The 10,115-nt window shown below is 57.1% G+C and overlaps 1 long non-coding RNA gene across 1 annotated transcript; it reads left to right on the top strand.

Annotated features, from left to right (window-relative positions):
• The first annotated feature begins 1,643 nt into the window (after positions 1–1,643).
• On the top strand, positions 1,644–9,972 carry LOC309607821. Its single transcript, XR_014232566.1, has 2 exons — positions 1,644–8,382; positions 8,561–9,972. It is a non-coding gene; the product is annotated as an uncharacterized lncRNA (long non-coding RNA).
• Positions 9,973–10,115: the final 143 nt, after the last annotated feature.

The following is a 10,115-nucleotide window of genomic DNA, read 5'->3' on the forward strand; positions in this document are numbered from 1 at the left end:
CCTAGAGCCTTACCAGCTGGCCCCAGGTGAGAGGTGGGGGTGATACCCAGAGAAGAAGCAGAACGGGCCTGAGTGTCCTGCAGTCTTGGGGGAAGGAAGGCCCCTTGTCCTCAGTCTGCCCGGTGGACACTGCCAGTCTTACCCTCCCCAGTGCCTCCCCAGTGGGCCCAGGCTGGGTAGGTGTCACTCTACTTCTCAGACAGCGGCTCTGGGCTCCCGTGCCCAAGCTGAAGTCACAGCAGAGGCGTAGACCCTGCCCCAGTGAGGTTCTGTTGAGCCTGGAGTGGGACTGGGGTGCCCAGGGCAGGGAGCCCTGGGCTGAGGCTCCGTCTCACCCCCTCCAACCCGGGAAGGGTCTTTCTCTCCATTTCCCGCAAACACTTGCTTCGCCACTCGACAGCCTTCTCATTCCATTCCCCTGCTGCCCTGCTCTCGGGCCCACCACACCCCTGACAAATTCCTTCCTCCACTTCAGCTCCCAGACTGGAGGCACGGGCACCCCACCCACCTCCTCCCCTAAAAGGGGGTGGGGGGGAGCTAACACCTTGTCTTTCCCTCTCCTTTCTCTCCCCTTCTCTCCTCCTACTCCCTGACATTTCATCCAGGCCACGAATGGGCCTAGAAGTCTCTAGATAAACATCCCGCTGCCATCATCCCATAAATCCCTCCAGAGAAGATGAGTTTGCTAGGCTTCTGCGTATCTAACTCAAATCCTTCTGGCTGCAGTACCAGCTGTTCTGGTTGATGGCAACAGGCAAACCCAGCTGCTGGTCAGACAGCGGACTGAAGAGAGTATGCCCTTCTCTGCCTCCCATCCACCTATGCTCCTGTGACCTTCACAGCATCTCTAAGAGGTGGTGCTGGCGTGGTGCTCCCGGTCCTCCCTCCACCTCTTTCAGTCTGCCAGGCCACACGCCAGCGTGTACGCAGCTCTCATCCTTACTGCTTCCTCCCCATTCCCCACAGCCATGGCGTAGGATCCCTAACAGGGCTTTAGAAATCAGCCTTTGCCTTCACTCTACAGAGAAGACACTGATATTACAGGTGGGCAGGGCCTTGCTCCAGGTCACCCAGCCAGGCAGCAACAGTTCCTGGTTTTCAACTCAGGTGTCCTGATCTCCAGTCGCAGCCCCACACCTGGTCTCTGAGGAGCTGCTCTGGAAAAGCAGCAGTACTTATTGGCAGGGCCTCAGAGACAGTCTCTGTGTGAGGGACTTTCAAGGTAATTCCTGCGGTGGTATCGAGAGGGGCTGCTCAGGGGACGCCCAGTCTCTCCCCGCAGCCCCTGTAGGAAGGGCACCGTGACCCAGGTTGGCTTGCCTGGAACAGCTGGATTTCTGGGAATACTCCTCTCTTCTCTGTGGGGCTCTGTCATGGGCGGTGGTGTGCGTGTGCGTGTGCGTGTGTGTGTGTGTGCGCGTGCGCGCCTGCACGCGGTTTATTAGTCCCTGCAGCCTTCAGCCTGGAGATCCGAGGAGTGATGGAGAGGAGGAGGTTGGCAGATGAGTGGTGGGGAGAGGGTCACGCGGTGGGGGAGGGTGGGGCGGCTCCCCCAGGGCAATGGCCGGGGGCTGGTGAAGGGCAGACTCACCATGCCTACACCTGTCCTCTTTAAAGCCTCAGGTCACACCGGGGGCTTGGCGGAGCGGATCTGGCCCCTAGAGTTGCCACCCCACCAACCCTGGTGCCTGATGGGCAGGGGCACATCCCATCTCCTCAGAAATGTCCCTTCTGCAGTTCTCCCATAGTCCCTGGAGGGCCAGTGGGAATTGGGGAGATGTGAAGACCATCCTTTCCCCTAGCTTGTCCCCCACTGCCCAGCCTGCCCCCCAACAGTGAATGGGAAGTGGGGAATGGTCACCTCCCAGGGGGCTCTGAGAAGCTGAGGCTTCTGACAGGCCAGAGGAGCACTCAGCTAACAGGACTGGCCAGGAGGTCCCCTGGGACAATGGGAGCCGGCGGAAAAGTTGGAGAGAGAAGGAGATGAGGAGGGATGAGATATCCAAGCAAAGAGAGACAAGGAGGGAAAGGAAAATGCTCTGATTACTCATAACTGTCCATGATCTGGGCACTTGGGAATTCTGGCTGGCCGTACCTGCGCTTTTTTCGATAGTGGCTGGAACCCATGAATGGCGAGGTCCCTGCTATGTTGGGTGTGGGCTACACTTGTGGGTGGAGCATGGGGGGAGTCGTGCCCTGATCTTCCCAGGAGCGGAGGAGATATGGAGGCATGCAGACCAGGGCCCCAGACAGTCCTCATTCTAGCTGGGAACTGCACATTCCAGCCTAGAGTTGAGAGGAGACTGGGGCAGGGCAGGCGCTCAGCTGGTACAGGCCGGCACGGTCACCTGATTGGTAAATAGCTGCTGTTCCAGCCCCTGAGTCCCCCATATGCCTCTCTGGCCACCCTAGTCCCTTCCTAAGTCCCCTGCCCCTCCCCACAATCCAGAAACTGAGGGGTTTATGTCTGGCTCAGCATATGCCCCCAGCTCCATGTAAACTGTGCCTGGGCCGAAATGGGTGTTAAATATTTTGGCCATCACCCTCCACTGAGGGGGCTGGTGTCCCAAAGCTGGAGCAGACCAGGGCCAGGTCTTAGGACCTGGGGAGGCTGGCAGCAGGCCCAGCAGCCTGGAGCTGCCCTACTTTACTTTTCCTGATGCTTCCAGCTGTGTTCTGGAAGGACATGGGTCTGAATGAGTGCGCTGGCATATGGGGAAATGTGGAAAGAGCCATCTCTCCAGGGGACCCCAGTGGGGCATGGTTCACACAAGCTGTGCCCTCTGGAGGGCACTACACGGAATGAGGGAGTACTGAGTCCCTCTACGTGGGAAGGGGGAGCAGACAATGGAGTCCTGGGCCCGGAAGCTGACCTGCTCCAGATGCACAAGGCACCTAGTGCCAGCACCCTTCCCTGGCACTGCCTGGCTCTCCAGAGGGCTGAAGCCCTGTGTATCCCAAAGGTGCCTGGCTCAGGGCTGGGTCCTGATGAAGGGCTTAAGTGGCCCTTGGAGAGGCAGCCATGAGGCTGAGCTATGAGTCAAGAGACCTGGCTGGCTTCAGACAGCCCTGGGCCTCCTTCTGCTCATCTGGCCAGGGAAGGGATTTTCATACTTCTGTAGCAGTGGAGCCTTTTCTTCAAACGAAATCCCAAGCGAAATTCCAATCAACGAGGCAGATAAAACTGGGCGTGCTGTATCTGCCCACTCCCACAGCCTCCCGCTGCTGCCCCACCTCTAAGGACGCCCAGGTCTTCCAGGAATCGGTCTGATGTTCTCCTGACATGGATACCCCTTGACTAATTGTGTGTTTCACTGATTATCTCGAGGATGTTAGGGCAGGCTGCTCCTGGAAGCTGAGGGGAAGTCTCCCCCACTGCCCATGGCCCGCCCTGCACTTCTGGGTCTGCAAAGGCAGGCAGGATGGTGGGGCGACTCCTCTCAGGGGGCCAATCATTAACTGGCTTTATCTTTGTGAACCGTCCTGGGGGGCCTGGGTCCTGGGCCAGGCTTCCGGCCCAGGCCCAGGGGGTCACTGGGGGAGGAGGGAAGTGACCCTTCTTGCTAAGAGGTGGGGGCCACCTTGAGTCCTTGCTTTCTTTTTTTTTTTTTCTCCTTAGGATTTCCCTGAAGGAACCTACATTGTAGCCAACTCAGTGACAACCTGGTGACACAGTTGCTCCAAAGAAAGGCTAAAGCAGGAACTAAGCCAACATATCCCCCACCCCTAGTCATCTTTGGCATGCACTGTGTGATTTCTTTCTTTCCTTTCTTTCTTTCTTTTCTTCCCCCTCTCCCCCCACAGAGGGATGGGATAAACCCATTTCCCTATTCCTTTCTGTTTGACTTTAGCCAAATGATAGTAGGTTTGCATTCTCTGAGAGTTTGCTCACACATGGGGGTAGGGACGGGAGAACGGGAAGGGAAGTAACATTATGTGACGCTTAACTCTAGGCCAGAAGCTTTGCTTCTATCCGCTGTCTCCATATATCTCCCTACTAACCCTGGGAGGTAAGCGCCATGACTCTCATTCTACAGATGAGGAAACTGCGGCTCAGGCAGGTGAAGTGACTTGTCCAAAGTCTCATGGCTTGGACGTGGTGAATGAAGATTGAGCCCAGCCTGTCTGGCTTTTTCCACTGCATGCTACGGGGGAGGAGGGTGGGGCAGGGGAGCTGGTGGGGGCGTTTCACAGTGAGGGTTCACCAAGCCAGGGTCTTTTCAAAAAGGACAGAGGTCCTGGCCTGCCAGGTGGGAGAGGAAGCAGTTCTCTGCCTGCTAGGATTTGAGGGGTTCCTTGGAATCACATCTCCCCTCCACCACTTGGTGCTGTGCTCCAGATTTCACCATTTGTGCTGGATTTCTTTGAGTTAAGCATTGCCCTCCCTAGGAGCCTTTAAAAACACACAGACCCCTGGAAGATATGACATTTTTGTATCAGTGATCTCAGTTGGAGTGTCTGATGGAGCTGTTACAGAGCCCTAAAGCTTAGGGAGTGCAACCTCACTCTTTCACTGAGGAGAAGCCTGAGGTCCAAAACGGGGGACTGACTTGGTCAAGGTCACACAGCATGCAGCACATTTGAGTTTTTTGCCCAGGGCTGTTTCCAGTCTCCACATGTCTGTGGCAGGCAGACAGGAGAGCTCTGGGCACCAGGTGGGGATAGGAAGGGGGCAGAGCTGGAGGAAAGGTCTTTGTGCTTTGAGCTCTGCCCCAGCTGAGTGGCCCTGTGCTTGTCACAGGCTGGTGTCCTCTGCCCTCTTCCTCTCGCCCCTGGGGCAAACAGCAGTGCTCAGCGTGCGAGCTGGACCTACCTCTAGTGTCTGCTTGTTTGTTTAAATACTCTGGCAGAGGCACGCTGTCCCAGAAGGCGGGGAAACCAGTGTGGGGCTCACCCCCTGAGGGAGCAGCATTGTCCCTTTGCGCTTTGGCTGGGAATGTTTCTGAAGAAGCCCTAATTCCCTACTCTGCCTAGCCTCAAAGTCTCTGTCACCCAGGGGAGCAGTGGGAGAGCTGGGTGAGCCAGCAGCGTTTCCCAGACCTCACTTCCCTGCCTGTTCCCTATCCCCGCTCCACTCAGCAAACTAGACTCCTGCTCTTCCTGCAAGACTCTAGTGTCACCTCCTCCAGGAAGCCTTCTCCCACTCCCAGCAATCATGTGCCCCTTCAGAGAGTTTCTATTTTCAGTGTACTCTTTGATTCTCCTGCACACAGGAAGCCCCTTCTACATTGTTGTAGCCCCAGGGCCCAGCCCAAAACAGGGCTCATAGGCTGAGTTTAATATTTGCTTGTGGAGGGAGCTCCCTGGCAGTCCACTGGTTAGGACTCGGTGCTCTCACTGCCAGGGTGCTGAGTTCGATCACTAGTCGGGGAATTGAGATCCCGCAAGCTGCAAGGTGTGGCAAAAAAAATTTTTTTTTTGCTTGTGGAATAAATGTCCAGAGCTACCTCCCACAGAAAGCCCTTCCTGATGCCCATTCCAGCCGGTCTGACTGCTCTGCCTCAGTACCTTCCTGACACTTTGTGCCTCTCTCAGGGCCTCTTTCCCATCCTACCTTCTTGGGTAGCTGTGGGCAGCTGTCTGTGTGCAGCAACTTCCCAAGGCGGGTGTTTTCACTCTTGTTTTACAGACGAGGGGAACTGTGGGTCAGAGAGGTTGATTAACTTGCCTAAGGTCACACAGTTAAGGAGTGGCAGTACCATTTGGGTCCATTTGGATCCAGAGTCCTTGTGCTTTCCACTTAGGTGTCCCTGTATCTTCTATAATATTAGCACAGTGCCTGGTGCCTGTCAGGCTTTGGGAAAGATCCACAAATTGGAACAAAGCTTGGCTCCCACGCATGGCCCAGGTGGGGAGGGAGAATGCAGCTTTAGGTCCTTAGCTGCCACCTCTGCCACCACCTTCTTCTCAGTGGAGAGATTCCCTCCAAGACTGGCTGAGGGTGTGAACAGGGGCAGCAATGGGCAGGATGGGGGTCAGACTTTGAGGGATGGCAAAGATTGGGGTGTCAGGAAGTGGACATGCCTGGGGCTGTTGGGGAGAAGCGATCCAGAGAGACAGCCTGGTGTTTGGGGATGAAACTGAGGCCCGTGAAGGAGGGGCAGAGATGTGGTTGATGGGTCTGGGGCTGCTGTGGGTAGGGGTGCTCCCTCAGACAGTGACCCTACCCTGCCCCTTCTGCTTCCTCTCCCTCTTCCCTCCCCTTTTCCTGACTGGATCCTCTTCCTGGGCTTCCTCTGCTCTAATCTTGTTCCCCAGTTGGCATCATTACTCCAAGTCAGACCTCCAAGACCAGATGGGAATATGATTTTGGCACTGGAAAAAGAGGGCCTTCTTCCTTGCTTTTGCTTCATCTTCCCATTGCTTTATTGTAAAGACCTAGTGAGAGAGAGAGAGAGAGAATTGAGGGAAACCAAACCAAGTCTCTCTTCCTCCATTCAACAGATTCTGTTCCTGCCCTTGCTGTGGATCAGCTCTGTGTCCTGCTAGGCGCCTGGGGGTTGGGGGATGGAGTGAGTGAGACACCTTTCTTCCATCCCAGAGAAACCACTTGGAGAAATGTTTAGACAACAGTGAGACTCGGCGCCTCTCTCCCCCATCTCCCTTCTAGCTTCAGAGAGGCTCTGCCTCTTTACCTGCGCAGGGAACAGCCTCCACCCACACAGGGAGAGCGACCCTGAACATCAGAGGTGTCAGGACATCAGGACAAAGTACAGCTATTGTGCCTTGGGCCCGATCACTACTCCCTTTGTCTGGGGCCACTGCTGGCTTCTGGACACCTTTCATGCTCTTCTCCACCCACCTCTGCCCTTCTCTCCCCTTCCCCCTCACCTGGAACACCTTCCCCTTCCTCTTTGGCTCCTTCTGAACTACTACAGAGCCGCAGGCCGAGGCTGCCCTGGCCATGAGGTGGGGCCCTCCGAGTGGGGCTGAGGTTGCCGCTGAGGGGGCCCAGCGTGACCTCTGTCTGGGCTGCTCGCTGCTCCACACGCCCCCACCCCTCCTTGCCATGTTGCTGGGTGACCTTGGGTCCCTCTGTACCCTTGGAATTCTCTGGGGGGAAAGCCTGCCCTGATAGTCCCTGTCCTGAAGCGGCCTGCAGAGGGAGGATAAGTGGAATCAAGTTTGTTGGAGGGGATTAAGTCCATGGAAGGAGAAGATGCTATAGAGATGTGATGTGGTCTTATGGCTGTTGACTTGTGTTCTTGTTCTGTGTGTTTCTGGCCCCCACTTTTGAAGACCCAGGAGCGTGGGGCTCTCAGTTTGATGACAGCCCATGGGGTTGGATCCATGACAGTGTATTATTGTGAAAGCCGGTGACATCACATTGGGGGATGGGACCCAGAGTCAACCCCCCACCCCCAAGTCACCACCAGGTTGTGGCTCTGAAATGAAGGGTGGAGATGGGAGACCCCTCCTCACCCTAGTGAAGGGTGCTCAGAACCCTTCAGGCAAGGCTGCAATTCTGCTCCCTCATTCCCCTGGTTTCCTGAGCAGAGCTCACAGAGGTTGCTGTAACACACTTTGCTGAATGGGGAATGGTTGGCTCAGGTGTGGGAGAGACTTGTGGCTATTAAGTGACAACTGATGGCCATCCCTCCTTGGAACCCCTCCGTCTTCCTCCCAACTTCAGGGTCCTTTATTAAGACCTCTTCAGGCCTCTCCGGGGGCCAAGGAAGGCTGGGATGAGAAGGGATGCAGAGGAGGGGGCCAGAGTGACCCCCGGTGGTGAAGCAGGGAGCCTCTGTCCTGGGCTCTGCCGGCCCCAGGGTAGGGATAAGGCAGGGGATCCCTGCCAAGGTGCCCACATCTTATGTTCTGGGGGTGTTAGACGAGGACCAGGTTGGGCAAGGAGGAAGTCTAGTGGCTTCGCTTCCATGTCCCATGTGGCATCGTGGAGGGTGGAGCCTTGGTGAGGAGGCCTGCCTGGGAGGTGGAGACTAACTGTAAAAAGACCTTGTCCCTGTTGCTGGGGAGACTGCCAGGTGGTGGAGACAGGACTGGAGGCATGAACGATGGAGAGGGTGTGATAGGGTGGCGGCTGAGCCAGCCCCTCTGCTCGTAAGGGCCTCAGGACACCACTCCCGTGGAACTGGGGTACTAAAGGGGTAACCTACCACCCCCACCAAACCACAGCGCCATGAGCTGAGGAGTTGCTGTGTTCTGTTCTCAGCCTAGCTCCCATTCTCAGCCCAGGCCTTCGCAGAGGCTGCATCAGCCCCAGGCCAGGCCCTGGCCAGATCTGGATGAATAATAAGACCGGTTAGTCCCTCTCTTCCCACAGGTATCACCCCCCCCCTCCCTTGTTCCCTGGGGGAGCCTGGGAGCTGCTGGGTCAAAGCCCAACCAGGAGTTTTTCCAGGCTGGTTCCTGTATGCAAGGGTGAGTTGGGGGGCCTTGGGGAGCACTTAGGGAAGACATGAGGAGTTGGGGGAGAGGGAGGCTTTGAAGGAACGGGGGTGACTGAGGTAAAGGGAGAAGAGACTGCCAGCTGCGAGAAGTAGGCAAGGGATCCTGGAGGTCTGGGGGCTGCCGAGGAGAACTCCCCAATTCCGTTCAGAAGATGAGCTGTGAGCCTGGACTCTGGGGCTGATAGAAGCCTTGGCCTCCGGCCTGGTGGGAGCTCTGGGCAGCTGGCCTACAGACGTTCCTTAGTGCTGGTGAGTAGGTTTGAATCATCACTCAGGCCCTGGCCTCCATCCGCCCCCACCAGCCCCCTGGCCTCAGTTCCCTGGCAGCATCTCGGGGGGGGGGGGCGGGAAGCAGGAACAAGGGCCTCTGTCTGCCCAGCTGCCTCTCCCTTTGGGCTCTGCCAGACTCCACAGTGCATACGTGGGCTCCAACAGGTCCTCTCCCCTCTGGGCCACTGACTAACCCCAGAACCACACGGCTTCCTGTTCTCAGCCCCACGAACACGGTGCCAAATACTTCTCCCCAGGGGAGACTCCCTGAACACTTCCCAAAGGACCCTAGTCACCCCAGCCTGTTGGCTGCAGCAGGCCAGATGAGGGCTCCAGAAGGGCACAGTGTCCAGATGGATACATCATGCCCTCTGTGCCCAGCACTGGGCTCTGTGCACATGGGGCCATTTGAGTCCCAAACATGCCACTGTTTGAGAGGTCAGAAATGGGGATATCAGGGGTAATCTCCCTCAACCCTCTTCCTGAGGCCTCTTGAACCGGAGCTGGGGTGTGCAGACGGTAGTCACTAGGGGGCGCTCAGCCACCACAGGGAAGCTGGGTGAACTTGGGAGAGGGAGAGCAGCATCTGCGTGAGAGTGAGGACGCGTGTGAGTGTGTTGGGGGGGTAGCTGAGAGTGTTGGAGCGGGGGAGAAGGCCAGGGGTCACCCCAGGATTCCAGTAGATCTGTGTGTCCCTCTTTCCACCAGTCCCTTTCCGACTCCCCCAAACCCCTGCCCCCTCCAATATTCCCAGCATAGAGGGAATAGCTCTCGAGTCCTGTCCGCACATAACCTCACTTTCCTGTACCCTCCCCCCAAATACCGCGCGGACGTGTGTGTCTCCGGGCAAAGGGGGGCGCACAGGTAATTTTCAGGCTGTGAACCTTGGGGGGGGGGTCGAGGTTTCGCTTCGCTGGTGTGGGTGGGGGCCCAGGTTTCGCTTGGGGTCCCCAGGCGAAGGCAGCGCCAGGGGCCGAAGACGCGCGGAGGGGACGGACTCAAAGAGCCGAGGCTGGGTCTGTTCCCGCCCCTGGGCGTGTCGGGGCGGGGCCAGGCCTTCTTTTTAGTCGGCTCGTAGCGGTGAGAATCGGAGAGGCTTGGGGCAGCCGGGCTGCAAGGAGGCCGCGGCGCAGGGGGCGAGTGGAGCCGGCGGCAGCGGCGCTCGGTCGGGAGACGCATCGGCGAGGCGGACGAACCAGCGGCGTCACCAGCCAGGAGTCTCCGCACTGGAATTTGATATTCATTTATCCAGGGTTTACCCTCCTCCTTTTCTTCTGAAACATTTTTTTTTTTAAACCGTATTCTTTCCCCCTTTTAATTTATTTTTGCTTCCCATTCCCCGCTAAATCGGGCCGACCGTTTGGGGAGATTGCTCCTTAACTCCCCCAAATCACTTCGGATTTTGGAAACCAGCAGAGAAGCAAGAGGTAGCAA

The sequence above is a fragment of the Balaenoptera borealis genome (genome assembly GCF_965194805.1).
Source record: "Balaenoptera borealis genome assembly, chromosome: 12".
Classification (NCBI taxonomy): domain Eukaryota; kingdom Metazoa; phylum Chordata; class Mammalia; order Artiodactyla; family Balaenopteridae; genus Balaenoptera; species Balaenoptera borealis.